At 34.2% G+C, this 18,184-nt stretch overlaps 1 protein-coding gene across 2 annotated transcripts in view; it reads right to left on the reverse strand.

The window, feature by feature from the left end:
* The window catches only part of LOC148285647 (uncharacterized), a 79,334-nt gene that overhangs the window by 53,856 nt on the left and 7,294 nt on the right, over window positions 1-18,184 (reverse strand). The gene's annotated exons all lie outside the window — the stretch shown is intronic.

Consider the following 18,184-nt stretch of genomic DNA (forward strand, 5'->3'; position numbering starts at 1 on the left):
AATCGCTAAATGAACGGTGCACTGAAGTCTTCCTTGGCAAACAAATGTTTATCGCGGGAGGCAAAATTATCAGTTCACAATGGAGTTCCAGTGCCGACTCTAATGTATGGGAGCGAAGTGTGGGATTGGAAAAATAATTATGAAAGTAGGTTGAATGCTGTCGAATCGGGATCTCTCAGGCGATGTATGATAGGTGCACAAATGACGAGATCCGTGCACTATGTAAGGCTGGGACAAGCGTTATCGATAAAATCAAGAAAGGGGTGCTGCGTTGGTTTGGACATGTATAGCGAATGGACAGCGAAAAAACGGCTAAAAAGATCTACGATGCGAATGTTGATGGATGCAGAAAACGGGGAGGACCGAGAAAGACATGGCACGATCAAGTCCGTCAAATACTTGAAGATGGACATGTCAAGAGTAGCAATAATCGGCGTGCGTGCACGAGAAGATGTATGAATGTAAAGGAAGCGAGGTCTGTATGCAAATAGTATATTATGGTTAGTAAAGATTTATTTTTTATTAAAGACAAAGTGATATGGCGTTTTATTCTCTCTGCCTAACCCTACGGGGAAATGGTGTGATAGTTTGTTGTTATTGTTGTAGAATCGCTAAATAAAAAAACAAAGTTAAAACATTGAATTTTGGATGATTCCGAATATTATGTATATAATTATTAGTTTTGACTTTCTTTCACTTTATATTGTGTGAATACATTTCTGACAGTGTAAAACATGTAAAAGCCTACATGGCGTTTAAATAAATAAGTCAATCAATGTTCACATTAATTTGCACAAAAGAGTACAGTTTTATTAGGCTTACGCTTCAAGTGCCGAAATAATATTATCGCTGGAAAACAACACGCGTATTGTGCGTAGACATTCGTGGTTTGATAAAGATGAACTGAGTTGTGGATGAATCCGCGTCGACTATTCTTCTTTTGACGTTTCTGAATCTACGTCACCCCGAAGATTGCCCCTGAAAAGAAGATCGAAACGTCGGAAAAAGAAAAGTCTACGCGGGTTTATCTATCAAGTGCAATATTTAAAAATGAATATGTTTTAAAAAAAGTCGAAAAAGTTATCAGTCTTAAAAAGGGGAGCGATTTCACACTTCTTTGGGTAATAGTGGACCTAAAAATACCTTATTTTAAAAAGGTTAGAATATATTCAACGTAGAAGATAATTTAACTTAGTGGTTGGCGCGTTCGCGTGCCATGCTTGAGGTCATAAGTTCGATCCCTGGCAGAGAGGACGTGAAATATTTGTTTTAAATGTGTTTTTAAACGCCTTGTAGGCTTTTACACGTTTTACATACATATATAATATACAAATAAAGACAGACATGTGTTTTGCACAGAAGTAGCAAAAAAAAAAGATTTTTAGAAGAAAAAGAATAAAAATTATATCTTTACATATTGGTATAAAAATGGAAAGAACAGAAGTGCATTTTTAAATATGAAGACAGAAATGCATTTTACACAAAAAAGTAGCAAAAAAAAAAAAAGAATTAAGAAGAGTAAGAAAAAAATGTAAAAATAAAAGAAGAAAAAGAAGGAAAGAAATAAAATATTTAGATTAGTTCCTAAAACTCTTATATCCATAAAATATTTTTTCTTTCTTTGAACAACATGGAACTATTTGACAGGCGCCGTGGCGCAGTTAGTTAGACGGCTAACTGTGAAACTGGCAACGCGAGTTCGATTCCCGTCAGTTGCAAAAAAAATCCAAATTATTTTTTTTTCAATTGGTCTGGTTTTTGTGGCGTGTTTTTCATAACTTCGTTCTATATCCTCTGTTTCCCACCTGCTGACCAGCCTCTAAAGTAGAGGCTTAGCTGTTTATTACCTTTTTAAAAATTATTCTTTGATTGAATTGACGTTTTTGATTGAGTGACATACATAATAAATTTGATGGAATTTTTGGCAAATCACAATTTCTTGCTTGTCATGTCCGATTTCCATTATAATGTCACGTCAGTTGGGATCCGGATTTGACACAGATGAATACCGATTGTCTATCCGATTGATTTTAATTCGTGAAACGAATATAGAGAAATATCTGAGAGATTCAATTGGCACTGTCAAAATAATCATAATGGGCTAAAGTGTCTCTTGGCTCGCGGTGCGGGCATTGGGCATTCTTCCAAACATTGATTCAAATCGGTCATTGAATTTTAGCGTTAGATCGTACTGAGTTTCTGGAAGGAACCTCGTGGATGTAAGATCAATTTTGCTCTTCTGAGAGAACACTTTTCCATTCCTTGACTTACCACATCATTCTTCAGCAATGACTTTTCTGTTAAAGGTGGCAGACGTTGAAATGAGCTACCTCTCTGGAAGATATTGCTTTCAGCAATAAGCCCGCTAAAGTGCACATATTTTTAAACTTAAAGTTTTAAAAAATAAATGCTGCAGCCGATCGAAATATGCCAAAGAAAAAAATATTCAATCTGTATCCTTCCAAATGGTACCTAGTTATAAATATGTATATAATAAAAGGGGAATTTTCCCCTGATTTACATAAAAACCAGCAATCGCGGTCATAGGTCCTATGGAATGGAATGCTCTTCCCAGCAGAAAAGCGAAACTGAGAGGGAGACGTTTCGAAAAAAAACGTAAAACCCACCTGTTATCTAAATATGGCGAATAAATCCTTATCACGTAATGGCAAATATAAAGAACTTAAAAGGTTAACATTCTTTTCAATTCAATATTCCGTAAACTCGCTTGTTAAAGTTTTGTAAAGCAGTAGTGGCGATACACGAGGTATCAATAATAATAATATTCACACATATGTACTTCAATAATATTTGAAAGGTGTATTCGATTTGCGCTAAACGATATTTTTTTTAATCAGCAAGCGGGTGAAGTTTTCTTTGAATAACGACTGTATTGATTAAGTCGATATTTTAATGAAGAGGCTATTTGTAAAATTTCCAGGGATTTCCAGAACAGATTCTTGATTTGTGTCCGATTCTAGATTTAATTTCTAGATTCGCGATAAACCATAAAGTAGGAAGCTTAGAAATTATTGCGACAGAACTGATAATTTATTAGACGGTCAGTGAAGAATCAATTAAGACAGCCACTTCAACACAGTCAATGACAGGTAATAAGCCCTGTAAATGTCTAGACATCCATAATTCCTTCTCTTAACTGTTCTCCATCTCTGTTGTAATATGTTTATCTAAATCGAGAAACTCAATACTTTATACGAAAAAAACTTTACGAGAAACACCCAAAGAGATAAACAGAATTGATAAATTCTGTAAGTAAACAATTTACATAAAGAAATTAGACTTAAATAAACTTATGTAAGACGAATATCGTTTATTTTAAAACGATAAGTCGACAAGTCTACATAATGAAATATGAGATAATTTTACTGAGTAAAGAGTTTCCAGTTAAATTTATCGGAATAAATTTTTTGTTAGTTTTTTGATAATTTATTATGGTACTTAATCTCTGGATGGTTTGTGGGCATTTCTTTACCCGTTATACATAAACGAGACTATTAACCCGGCTCCTGGAGGACTGAGTCACCTTCTCAGTTCTCACTGGAGTAATTCACATTCAGCGCATTAACGTCGCGGGGGTTGGCGCCTTTCACTTCGGTAGACCGAAGTATTTAGATGGCTAAGTTTGTGAGGACCCAGTATTGCGGGGTTTAACGCGATCCCTTGCCCGGGGCTACGGGTGAAGACCTCAACGGCTGTGGTGGCGGAGATGAAGTGCATCAGTACGGTGGAACAGGCGCACAAATCTGCTCCCAGGCCACCCGGACATACTTCGGGCTATGGGCTGTCGGAAGACAGCGGTGTCGGGCAAGACGTTGCGTTGAGGATGGCGGCGGAGGAACTAGTCAACGGTGGCATCCGAAGCCCCGGTTAGCAAGAGGGGTTACCGTCTCGGCATCAGATGGCAACCGGGCGTAAAACATAAACCAAGCACCAAATCTCCTAGTCCGACGTCTAAAATGAGGACTAGGATGGCTGACTCTAATGGGCCTGCCACACGCTCGACGAGTGGCATGGGAAGTAGCGAGGAAAGGAGGCAGAGACGTAGGGTGGCAACATTACTCGTCATGCCGCATGTCATGCTCCTCGTCATGCTCCTCGACGTGCCCACCGCTCCCTATTTTGTCGGTTTTTGAGCGCGAGTCAAAGGACCGGCAATATGAGCGCGAGTGGTTGGCCACATAATCGCGCGGTTGCAGTACGCATCGAGCGCTCACACAAGACGTACGCGTCATTTTTGAATTATGTATATTTCTTTGTATGACATTGATATAATTAGCTATACTAAAAATGCATAAGGCGCACGCTGGTGTCACAGTTTCATCGTCCATTGTATAAAAAGACAAATGACAAGTGAGAAACGTCGCGAATTAATAGAGTAGAGCAGTGTGTGGGCGGAGAGGGCAACATCGGGCGAGAGGGCGGCAGAGCGAGGAGCAAAGTGAGGAGCAGCGCAAGGAGCATAGTGTGGCGGGGCTATAAGTAAATGGGATACACAGCCAGGAGGAAGAGGAATAGGAATGTACATATAGGTAGTATATGGCTAAAAAATACACGTGTAAAATTAAAAACAAAAAACTAATCAAAGTTAACAATTTAGCACGTAACAACGTAGAAAATCAATAAAACTAAACGAATGTATCACATTCCATATCAATAGATAGCATAATTTAGTATGTTCACAGCAGGTAAATTGGAGACAAAATGCGCAAAAAGAGGAAACATAACAGAATGGTATAGCAAAAATAAGTACCGTTCGCATGCCACTTAATAATTCATAGTCTAGATTTCTACGTCGCGCGGTGATAATAATAATTTGTTCAGCGATGTTTTTATGGGGCCACAGCACCGACTGAATGGAAGAAAGAAATTTTATCGTTTTAAGTTAGGCGTTTGTCATGAAATCATTTTCGACGAATAAAAAAACAAGCCAAAACATAACATCACAGAGTATTCTAAAAATGCGTTTTTGAACGATTTTGTACTTAACAAGGTACATTCAGCAATTCATCAAATATTCTGAAATCTATAAGTATCCTAATACACCCAAAGAAAAAATGTTCGACGCACGCGCACTCCCCGTGCTTACTTATGAGTGCGTTATATCTAGGTTTAAAATAATTCTACACAAGCTTAAGGTGACACAGAGTGATGGAAAGAAGAATGTTAAACATCTTGCTAAGAGGTGGTATTCCAAACGCTCTCGCGGCCGTATTATATCGTGTATTTGCATACATATACATGATAAAAACTGTTTTTTCGTGCCGCGAGAGCGGTTCAGAATAGCACCCCAGGGATCGCAAGCTGAATCAGTGGATCGGGAAAAGTACCAAAATTACGGACGTGGGAAAAAGAATTGCGGAATATAAGTGGAATTGAGCGGATCATATTCTTCGGATATCGGACGGTAGGTGGAAAAAAAGGTGATGGACTGAAGGCCAGGAACAGGACGCAGAAGCGTAGGGAGGCCCCCGACCAGATGGTCCGAGGATATCAGAAGAGATGCGGGTCCAATGTGGCAAAGAGTGGCAGCTGACAGGGAATGTTGGAGGTCCAAACGGAAGGCCATTGCTCTACACTGGACTCGATAGTAAGGTTAAGTAAGGTACATTTCGTAGGTTAGGTAAAAATGTACTTTAACATTTATATTTTAAGCACTTAACATTGTGGTTATTCATTATCTAATTAAAATAAATGTCAACAATATTGCAATTTGTCCAAATTTTTGTAGACAAGGACTGGATTCAACTCCCCGGGGAGCTGTTTACATTAACATATTACAACAGAGATGAAGAACATTTAAGAGAAGGTAATATAGAAGTCTAGGCATCTACAGGGCTTATGACCTGTGTGTGGTTGGTTTAAGTGGCCACTTTACACACTGTGTAACATTCACCATTCTGCCTATATTTGAACATCTATATTCCTTCAATATTCAAATATAGGCAGAATGGTGAATGTTACACAGTGTGTAAAGTGGCCACTTAAACCAGCCATTGACAGGTCATAAGCCCTGTAGATGCCTAGACTTCTATATTACCTTCTCTTAAATTTTCTTCATCTCTGTTGTAATATGTTAAAATAACTGTGTTTTTAACAACTTGTTATGTATTAAATTTTATCTTATTTTTGACATAACTTGATTTATTGCCTCCATATGTATTAGAATCATATAAATTTCTAAATTTTACCTTGATGGGAGCGTGCAGTTGCTCCGAAATCAGTCGGTAGTGGTTTAAATGGTTAAAAACAAAGAGTTTTTATTTTAATTTTAAACATTGTTTTCATTTACTCACATATGAATAAACAACTACTAAGATAAAATAAATATTAAACAACTTTGTTCTTAAACACTTGTTTTTATTTTGTCTACCGACCGGTTTCGAAGATACACAAGCTTCTTTATCGAGGTATATTTATCTATTAAATATTATCTTATTTGATTTAAACAGTGATTACTAAATATTATTAAAAAAATATACATTGAAACATATGGAGTTAATAAGTCAAGTCTTTTTGTCGTGTTGCTATTATAAATTTATGTTGTTAATACACTCATCTTTTTATTTTTATACCAACTATACTTCTTAACACTGTTCCTTTATTTTATTTCTTTATATTGTGTTTTTTTTTAAATCTATGCTGTTTATATACTCATCTTCTTTTTTTATACCAACTTTACTTCTTAACACCGTTCTATCTTTTGTTGCTTTATATTGTATTTTTTAAATTTAATTTTGTTTATATACTTATATTTTGTAAAATTTTCATGTATGTAAAAGCCTTATGGGCGTGAAAAAATAATAAAATAAAAAAATAAAATAAAATAAAATAAAGATGGGAGTTGTAAAATGAGATGGATACGATCTTTAAAACTCGACAAGAGTGGATAAAGAAACTTGAGTAGCTTTGAAATCGGTCGGTAGAAAAAATAGAAATAATTGGTAAAAAACAAAGTTGTTTTATATTTATTTTATTATAATGAAACACCACAAAGTTAGAGCTTCAAGTATAAGTTTTTAATTATTAAGATATTCGTAATAACATTATTCTAAGGAAGTTAAAGCGTTAAAAGTAATGGGCACTGTTATAATAAATATAGGCAGAGGAATCTACCGATTACGCACAAGATGACGTCAACTCTAAATATTAAATACAGGAATATATTCACACGTGCATATGAGTAAGTACAATATCAGACAGTGATAGGCACAAATGTAAAATAGTTATTTTTATATTTATATCTAACATCGGTCGTTTCATAACCAAAAAAAAAACAGTCAAATTAGATGCTCATACGAGTTTTCGAAAATCTATTTTACTGAGTTAAGCGCTTGAAATGTATGACATAGTGATTCACGGCCAAGCCATCTTCTGTGTTGGTTAGGATTTACGATGCGAATGTTGACGGATGCAGAAAACGAGGACCGAGAAAGACACGCATGAGTATACGTATGAATGTAGAGGAAGCGATATCTGTATGCAAAGACAGAGTGACGTGCCGTTATATCTACTCTACCTACCCCCGGCAAGATAGTTTGTTGCTGTTGCAATAATGTTACATACGAAGATCATTTTTATTTTTAAGTTTTCCTCATGAGACTCGTGTTCGTGGAAGACCTCCTAAAATATGGAAGGACAGCTGATAATCCACCTCATAAGAGGAACAACCATCTGGAGAACAGACCGCAAAGGTCTACTTATAGCAAGGAAAAAGTTTTCATACAAAAACACCAATTTTGAATTAAAAACTAGAGTTGACGCCGTCACATATAGAAAAATTACACTATCGCGGGGCGGCTCAGACTAATTAAACAGTTCATCTATTAAATAAGTATTTCTCAGGGGGCGGTAACGCCCACTTGTGGGCGCTGAAGACCTTCAGGGGGGCGGAAGAAGGCCCAGAGAAAATGGGGAGGCTGTTAAAGGCGGTCTAGGGGGGCGAAGGCTAATTTTTTTTACATTACGAAAAATGATGTTTTCCTGATATTCAAAAGTAAAATTAATTTCATTTTTATTCCTACCTTGGCTATTTTCAATCAAATTCGAACCTGATATTAAATATGAAATAAGTGAAGCGTTTTAAACACCGTTTGAAGCGGATAAAGGAAATAAATACTATGCAGATATTCATTTATGAATTACACGATTGTAATGTCTCTATTGTTGAATACCTAATACCGAGTAAAACGATAATGTTCAACGTGTTTAGTAAAAATGTCTACATACTTAATACTTCTGATTAATGATTACGAATTATAAACTATTTTTATTTTCATAATTATTTATTTATTTATATATATATATATACATACGCCCAGCCGGCATTTACAAGGACGATCCACAACTAGACATAATATTATACAGTAAAAAAGTACAAAAATATGCACATCATTGATATGTGAAGAAGAGAAGACATAACAAAATTAGACTAGGTGGGAATGAAAGTGGGAGAGAGATGGTTATTGAATTTAATTTAGAGATCGCATAAAATAAGACAATAAATTATCAAGGAAATCAAGACTAGGATATTTGCTGGCCGACCTAGGAATTCTAGACAAGGCAGAGTTAGTGGCTTATTACGAGACATATCATTTTATTTTAAAAATCGAAAATGGCACGAAGATGAGACGTTCCTTAAAACGTAGATTCGTAGATTGCCGTTAACAAATTGAATTTGGAGGTTCGTAACGGTTCATTCAATTGAGAGAAAAATTGTACAGAAAATTGCACGGGGGGACATACTAGACGATGGCGTAACATTAACTAAAAATGCTGACATACACATATATAATACTAGACAACAACACTACCACATTAACCTTTTCACTACCAGCGTCATTCCTCAGATACACGAAGAAAAATAATCATATCTCGCTGTTTTCTTAACCAAGCTATTCCATTTTTTGCATGCATCTAGCCAAAGATATATTCTTTACAAACCAATAAAAAAAAAAAAATCGGTAGTTCGCGCTTGTTCTGACGTTTGTGTTTTGTAACGATTGTTTTCCTAATTATTTTATAATTTAAAAAAACTTCACTATAATAAAGTTTTTTTAATTTGTTTATATAATAATAATAATACTTTATAGTTTTATTCCACTTAAATTTATATATTTTTTTTTTTTTTACCAATGACCGGGTTTCGTCGTGACCGACATCGTCAGGCCGGTTATTATTATAATTAAAATGCAGTTCCACCAAGAAATCTCAGTAGAAAAACTCAATATATTTATATATATGTTTAACTTTTTAAAATTTCTTATATTTTTATTTATTTTATACGTTTTTTACCATTTTTTATATAAAACAGTAATATATGCCTTTTGTACTCTGTACCTTTATTTCACACCCACTGAGCCCCAAAGTAATTCCCGAAGTACATGTTTTTTTGTAAACTATGCAAGCTTAAAAGAAAATTCAAAAATGAAACTATTTGAATAAATAATAGAATTTATAAATGCAACAAATTTTTTTTTTATTCTGGTCTGAAAGGGTTAAAAAAGCTAAGGCAAACGTAGGACGGTCAAAAATACCATACAATAAATACTTTACTATGACTTACACTGGAGACAAATTTAAAATTAACCTGAAAAAGCACAAGATGAGTACACTAACCAGACGAGACATAACATGACTTGACTTTATAATGTTTCATATTTAAGTAACCCCAACGGGCTTCTAAAAAAATAAAAAAAGAAAGGTAAAAGTATACGGTAAATTTGAACAAAAATATGGAAGCGAATGTGGAGATTAAGAAGATGGGCGGTGTCTGAGAATTTTTATGTATTTGAACATTGTTTTTCTGTCACTCTCTCGCAAATGGCGGCCTCCGTGGTGTAGTGGTTAAGACACTTGGCTCACACGCGGTAGGTTCTGGGTTCGATTTCCGGTGAGAACACAAAAATTAAATGTGTTGTAAATGTGTTAAATTTTTCGAAAAAATAATAAAAACTAGACTGATTTTGTGATTTGTTGACTACAGTTAGCAGTTCTAAGATCTTTTATATTTATATTTTTGTAATTCCTTTATAAGCAATAAGTTAAGTTTCTATAGCGTAAATTGAAGAACTGTTACATATAAGCATGTGACAAGAAAATAAATTGTTTTAATTAAATTACAAATTTAAAAGCTTCAATTAAATTTATTTTACTATAGAATCACTATGTAAAGCGCCCTTGAGGTATTATATTACGAAAATGGCGCTATATAAGTTATCCGTAATAATACGCTGTATGTATAGCACAACAACGAATCAAAAAGTGCTAAAAAAAACAAGGAATTTATTCATTGAATTTCTGCCTTTCATTTAACACTTATTTAAATAAACTCGTAAGGTATAAAAATAAAAACGCCTCATTTTAGGAGTTTTGAAGTAGCTTTTAACTTATTTAAATAAGTTTCGGTTTCAGCCGAAACTAAAACAGAAGTTAAATTCAGTTTCGGTTTCAGCTTAAAATCTTGTTTCGGTCTGTCACTACAATCCAGGGTGAAAATACGGGAATACTTTTGTGTGACCGCGTTTAATCCTAAGGCGTAATAATATTGACAAATTGAATTTTAAGGTTCGTAACGGTTCATTTAAAAATGAAAAAAAAAATCGGTAAGTTTGCACAAAAATATGGAAGCGAATGTGGAGATTAACAGCAAAGTGTTGATAAAGGCTATAATACTGCAGCACGTGAACGAGTACGAAAATTTACAGTGAAATTGACATCAAAAGAAAATTTACGACTTGTTGAACTACGGAACATTTAATGTTCGGAAATAGGATTCATTGGAATGGAAATATAAACAATGCTCGAAATCGATTATTCGAATAATCCTACGCAGTCAAAATCTTTATACCGTCCACGTCGGCGTCGGCGGCACCCATGCAACCACATTGCGTCATAAATCGCATTGAAAATAATCAAACAAATACTGGATGAAATAACAGTTCCGAGTGCGAAATAGAACCAGAACCCTGGACGAGTGCATTCGACTCGATGGCTACTCTCAGAATCAAAAATCCCGAAAAAGATAATCGAGCCTACCATCGTGAGGTCCTAGGTTCGATTTCCGACAGTGTGGACGTGAAATATTGATTTCAAAAGTGGTTCTACACGCAATGTTTCATTTAAATTCAAATTAATTTATTTAACCAAACATTACAAATAACAAAATATTTAAGGCGTTATATTGGGACAATCATTGTTGTTGTATTAAAAATAAAGAGGCTAACCGACGTTCAACCTTTTCGTTCAACGTTTATTCAATGAACGCTTAGCCTTTCAGTTGACTGCCGGCATTTAATGAATACCCTAGCCGCTCAGTTGAGTAGCAGATTTAACTATTCGGCGGCGCCATCCATAAGAGCCCCAACTAAAGCTCAAAACACCAAAGTTTTGAGTTTTGAGAGCAAGTGCCTGAAGAGAGTATTCGGCATAAGGTGGTTCGAATCATAACTAACATTGAAGTCCGAGAACGGACGCAGCAGCCTCCTATAACGAGCGAGTTGAGGGTGCGGCGGTGGACCTGGCTTGGAGACAGCTTTCAAAATGCGAATCGAAGATCTAAGATTATGTTTCTTAGCTTCCAGGAGTTACTTAGGGTGGGAGAAGTTGCCTAGAGAAGTTATTTAGAAGTTGTTTAGAGATCTCCATTGAAAGAGTTACTGAAATATTGCGAAAAACTTTGAAAAAAGTATTGTCAGATTTGTAATTATGCTTCACCAACTCAATAGAGAATGTAAAGTTTGCGGTGTCAAGTAGTTTAATTTAAAACTGTTTGGCAAGATTTAGAGACGGTTTTAAATTACGCTATTATTCAGGTAGGTAGGTTTTAAAGTATAGTTTATTTTGGCATCAATAACTAATTTTCCTTTTTTGGTGGAGATTTTTAAGTTTGCTTATAATACCCTCATTCATTAGATCCATTTTTCAAATAATTAATATCCAGATAAAAGTAAGATAATATCTAATACTGCTTCAATTACAAATAAACATGCTCGAGTCGCAATATATTATAATCACTAATATTAATTTGGTTATTTTTATAGCGCCATTTTAACATAAGCATACATTCTAACGAAGCTAACACTATATATTGAACTGTGATTTTAAAATTAGGGGCACAATAAACGAAATAATCAGGATCTGAACTGACTGGGACTGTCGATGATTGGCAAGTAGGCAACTGCACGATTTCTTCATTCTGAATAAAATGCTGATCTAAAAGTAATTTTCTTTGACATGTATTTTCTCTAATACAGAGTACGATGGATATTTTGGAGCCATATTTTGTAAACAATGAATTAATCAAATATTGCCTGTTTATTACAGATGAACGAATATCCGGTAACTTTCCGGTATCCGGCCTAATTTAACTGTACGACCGGATGCCGGATAGTAGCTTAATAACCGGCGAATATCTAATATTCATGAAACTGCGAAAATTGCATGAAATCAATGCCACTAAATTGATTTATTGATATCGACCGTGTTTGGGAAAAGGGAAGTAAACTCATTATTTTAAAAATGTTTTTTTTTTTGTATTTACTCTAGAAAAAGAATTTAATCTGCAAATAAATTTTTTTTTTAACTGCGTGAAAAATAGAGACAACTATTACATCAATTTGATACATACATTTACATTAACGTTTCCCATTACGTAAAAGAAAAACACAATTCGTGTGTACATAATGGGAAGTGACGTCTTACAATAACGTGTAAATTTTATTTTTAACTAGTAAATATTTTCAGTATAAGATATAAATTACAAAAAAAAAAACAGTGCACGACAAAAAAGAATTATGAGTATAACTTTAGACAACTTTCTAAAATATGTTGTATTCCTGACACTTGCACTTTTTGGTTCCTTAGTTCAGTTCCTTAATTTTGGAATTAAGATGTTACCAGTTGTTCTAGGTCGCGTACTTAGGTTTTGTGACGTAGCAACACTACTATTTATATAGTCTTTATGGATTTGAAGTATACAATTATTTTTAAATAACGATTTCATACCTAAAACGAATGGGCCGAAATCCAGCTAGCCGGCTTAGGGGCTCGCCGAATTTCCGGTATCCAGCCAAATCACTATCCGTTTCATCACTACTTTTTATAACTAAGTATGGTTTTGATATCGAAAGTACAAAGGAATTTCGAGACACACCTTCTATCCGTATTATGATGATTTATTTTGGTATCCACAGTTTACAGAACTCACATAATTAAATATTCGGAGCAGAGCGTCATGATTAGTTCACAAGAACAGCACGAATTACAATACATATAATGTGGGGTATTGTTCTTATAGAACAAACCTTATAAACTTTTTCAAAGATGAGCAGTAATCATATTTAATGTAATTACTTCATATATGATTTTCTGTTTTTATATATATTTTTATTATAAACCTTATTATGTTTAAAATTTGATTTACTTTTTATGTTAATTTTTAAAGTTCTCGTATACTTTTTATTTCAAACTTTTGTTTTATTTAAACTTTTTTTTTTTTTTTAATATTATGTTATATAATTTTTAGGCTTGATTATTGTTCCTTAGTTTTGAGTGCAAATATGTAGTTTAAAAAATATCAAACCTTATATGTTTATATTATAAATTTGTAAAAGGCAATTATGCCGTGTATGTTAATAAAAATAAAAAATAAAAAAAAATATATGGCTAAATATTTTTTGTTTGGGATTTTGTTATCATAGTACGTAAACAGAGGGGAAAACATTTTTGAGTAGGAATATAGAAGTCTAGGCATTTACATGGCTTATAAACTGTCATTGGCTGGTTTAAGTGACCACGTTACACACTGTGTAACATTCACCATTGTGCCTATGTTTAAACATTCACATTTCACTGACTCTTCCTTTTCCTTTTCAAGCGTTGCCTAGTAGGTGAAATGATTCAGCCGGATGAATCTCACCCGCATAATAAAGGTTTCAGCTCTTTTACTTCACAAAAATCATCAGGTGGAAGTGTTAGGGAAATGTGGAAACATAGGCATAATGGTGAATGTTACACAGTGCGCAAGGTGGCCACTTACACCAGCCAAAGGCAGGTCATAAGCCCCGTAAATGCCTAGACTACCCATATTCCCTTCTCAAAAATGTTTCCCTCTCTGTTGCAATAAATTAAAATAACTCCCAAGGGAGAAAATCCATCCTGTCTACAACTATTTGGACATACTCAAAACATTATTAATGTAAACGTGTTGATTAAAAATTATATTTGACAAGAATTCATTAACTACATTTTAAGAATTCTTATACAATATTTCATAATATTCATTATTACAAATCATAACTAAAAGTGTGAAATAGAGAATTTTTCTGTGTACAGGCCGGATTAAGAATATAGTTATGTGTGTGAATCAGAACCAGAATCCTAGTCAATGCTATCGACTCATCAATGGCTGCTCTCGGGTAAAAATCCCGAATAAGGAAATCGAGTGGAAATAATACATCCTCGTAGTGTAGTGTTTGGCGCGTTCGCCAACCATGCTTGAGGTCCCGGGTTCGATTTCTAGGCAAAACATATTGACTAAAAAGGTGATTCTACACTGCGATATTTTATGTTTCTGGGCTGGCGCCTAAAGCGTAAGGCTGATCACCTAAGCTTGTTGTAACGGAATATCGATATACGCTGCATTTGGTGTACTAATGCAGTCCGCATGATAATGCTACTAGGGAGAAGGGGAAGAAAAATAGAATAACTCTCAGGTCAAATATTTTACGCCCCAAACATTTTAACAAGCTACTTAAAAAAAAAAAGATTTCCACGCGTCCGAGACAAAGATTAAAGTAATATATTTTTTTTTTAAAAATATTTTCTTATTATTGATTTTAATAATTACAATTAATTGCACGAACTTATATTCGCATCGAATGGCGTACAGATGTTCCATTCAGACGGAAATAATCCCATTTCCTAGCAGTTCAAGGATTAAGAAATGCAAAAAAATATAATTATAAAAGCTTTCCTATGTCTTTTCCCAACTGGCAGAGAGAGCGCATTCTTCAGCCGACCCACTGGGACTTGGCACTACTCCAGTGCAGAATGGTCAAACTGGTGGAAATCCTCACATAGACAACTATTCCTACACTAATTATATTTTATTCCGAATTCATATTATGATTTATTTACACCGAATACAAGAAATTATGTCATTATTTTACTAGATGCCACAAGCATACATTTTTTGTACCTAGTTTCGCACTAATTAGCGCAATTTCAACGGTTGTGGAATTGTTTTATTCCATACAGGAGTTTCTGTATTATGGGCGTTGCGAATAATGTACACTACATTTGAATTTTTTTTTTTGAAACTTGAATGAATTTTTATTTAAATTTGTAGAAACGGAGAGGGAAAACCTTTTTGAGAAGGGATATGGGAGTCTAGGCATTTACAAGGCTTATGACCTGTCATTGGCCGGTTTAAGTGGCCACTTTACACACTGTGCAACATTCACCATTCTGCCTATGTTTTTTAAAAAAATATTTTTTTATTCAGATAACAAATGAAAATACAATTTTACAACTAAATACAATTTTTTTACATTAATTTAATACGTATATTTACATTAACGTTTCCCATTATGTAAAAGAAATAAACAATTCTTGTGTACATAATGGGGAGTGACGTCTTACTATAGTTTATTTTATTTTAATTAATAATATTTTTAGGATACCATATATAAATTACAAAAAATATATAAACGATGTTTTTAATCAGTGTTTAATACCCTATTATTAATGTGTTAGTGGCATGTCCATGGAAATAAGTAAATATACTATTTTTGCTAGGTAATGGATTTATTTTTAGATAGTGGGGCAAATAAAAATTGATCGCCTAGTTATACCTTAGCTCAGAGGTTCCCAAAGTGTGCGCCGTAGAAAGTAAAGAGGGGCGCCGTGAGTCGATCCTCTATCATTATCCGAAACCACAAATATTCGCGGGTACCAATAAATCTTTTAAAATTTTCATTCCGTTTGCCACATCATATTTATGTGAAGCTGGATTTTCAGCTATAGCTGTAATCAAGAACAAATATATCTCAAAGATCAACGTGGAGCAAGAAATGAGAGTAGCAGTCTCAAGTCCCCGCTTTGAAAAACTGTTCGAAAATCATCAAACTCACCCGTCACATTGAATTGACTGAGTAACTATAGGTTTTTTTTTTAAAGTCTTTTTTGTTGTTCTCTGTTTCAATTCTGAATTCTTATAAATATATGAGAAAACTCAATTTCATATTGCGGGTGTTTTAATTTTTGTGCCTATCTACCTAACTACTATTATTGTAGGTACCTATTTCTTTCGACAATAATATATATATATATATATTTTCAGCCGGATGAATCTCACCCGCATGATAAAGGTTTCAGCTCTTTTACTTCACAAAAGTCAACAGATGGAAGAGTTGAGGAAATGTGGATATTTAAACATAGGCAGAATGGTGAACGTTACACAGTGTGCAAGGTGGCCACTTAAACTAGCCAAAGACAGGTCATAAGCCCTGTAAATGCCTAGACTTCCATATTCCATTGAGAAGGGTCTCAATAATGTTTTCCCTCTCTGTTGCAACAAATTTCCATTTAGATAACACCCTGGGGAGGAAATCCAGCCAGTCTGCAAACATTTGTACACGCTCATAACATTGTTGGACTGAAGGAGGTATATATTTCACGCGTGGATTTTGTTTCCTGGCTATCTATATAGGAGTAGTGATGAGGAAGAGTGGGTATTTTTCTTTTGAGAGATTTGATGACACACGAAGAAAAATAATATGGGTAAACATCATACATCTAAACGAAATTGCATGACCATATAGAAATCGCCTTGACAAAATATTTTTTTAAATGATTAACTTTTGTAGACTATAATTGCCAAATGGACATTTCTTCAGACAAACCAATAAAATATGTAATTTATTTTTAGTTTCAATAAGTATGTGAAAAAATATCAACAAAGTATCGTGGGCATTCTGCGAAAAAGCACTAAGTCAAAATTACTAGTTGAAAAATATTTAAGTTGAAAAATTTGTTAGCCATTGACAAATAATTTTATAACTAAACATTATAAAGCCAACAATGCAAGTCACATAATAGTCACTTTGTGCGACTTGTTTTACTATTTTTTAAATGAAAATGTTTTCCTTTATTAAGTACCTATTTTAAATGTTGGGTTAAAATTAAATCAATAAAAACAAAGATAAAAAAAGAGTTTTTTTCCCTCTCTTTCAGGAATATCGGCATTCTAGATGTTGGGGATGCTAGCAAACCAACTTTAAAACTCATGTGAAATATTTTTTTCACATTCCCTGAATGGATTTATATTCGATTGCCTTATCATGGAAAATAATTTGCCTTGTAGTATAGATAGGACCTAGTATCGATACTAGTATTCAATAGGAAAAGGGGAATAAAAGATACGGAAAAGAGGGGAGTATAAGGAAGAGGTAGTTGTGGGGTGATGGTTTGACATTGGAGACGCATGGACAGTATATGAGCTTGAAAAGAAGGACGAATTATGAATAGGAATTAATAAATAAATTAATAATGTGCCTAGAGAATGTAAACGAAGAGGTTAACTAACCATCATCTTAATAAGTGTTTAAATTTTTTACAAAGGTGGAACGTTAGGACTATGGAGTACCGAGAACAGAAGTGAGTGAGCCTTATACGAGTAAAATCCTAAATGCTATTAATGCAAATGAACTTTCAGTGCTTAGGATAAAAGAGAATGTGAATTTCAAAATAACGGAACTGGTGCGATATGTCTTGTTTCCAATCCACGCTGATGCATCGGAAAGCATTGCAGCGTCCACCATCAGGGTTGATGTGATTTGTGTGGTAATATTTATATGGCTGAAATATGTAAGATTTCAGTCGGATGGTTTTAAATGAATCTTAGTTCAATAGCTTAGTTCCAATACGGATATAATCCAAGACAATTTGCGGATGCAACATGCTCTTTTAGGGAGCAAACATAAGTTTAATTATTCGAAATCGTAGATACGCTTTATATATATGGGGAACTGAATAGCAAAGAATGATCGATTTAATGGCTTGGTTGATGAGTTGCATTTCTGCAAATTTGAAATGTTAAAATTGACATAAAAGAAAAATACACAGAATGTAAACGAAGATCTGTAAAAATACATAGTATATGCTG

Source organism: Micrasema longulum, unplaced genomic scaffold (genome assembly GCF_059751315.1).
Source record: "Micrasema longulum isolate JH-2025_06_02 unplaced genomic scaffold, ASM5975131v1 h1tg000017l, whole genome shotgun sequence".
Taxonomy (NCBI): domain Eukaryota; kingdom Metazoa; phylum Arthropoda; class Insecta; order Trichoptera; family Brachycentridae; genus Micrasema; species Micrasema longulum.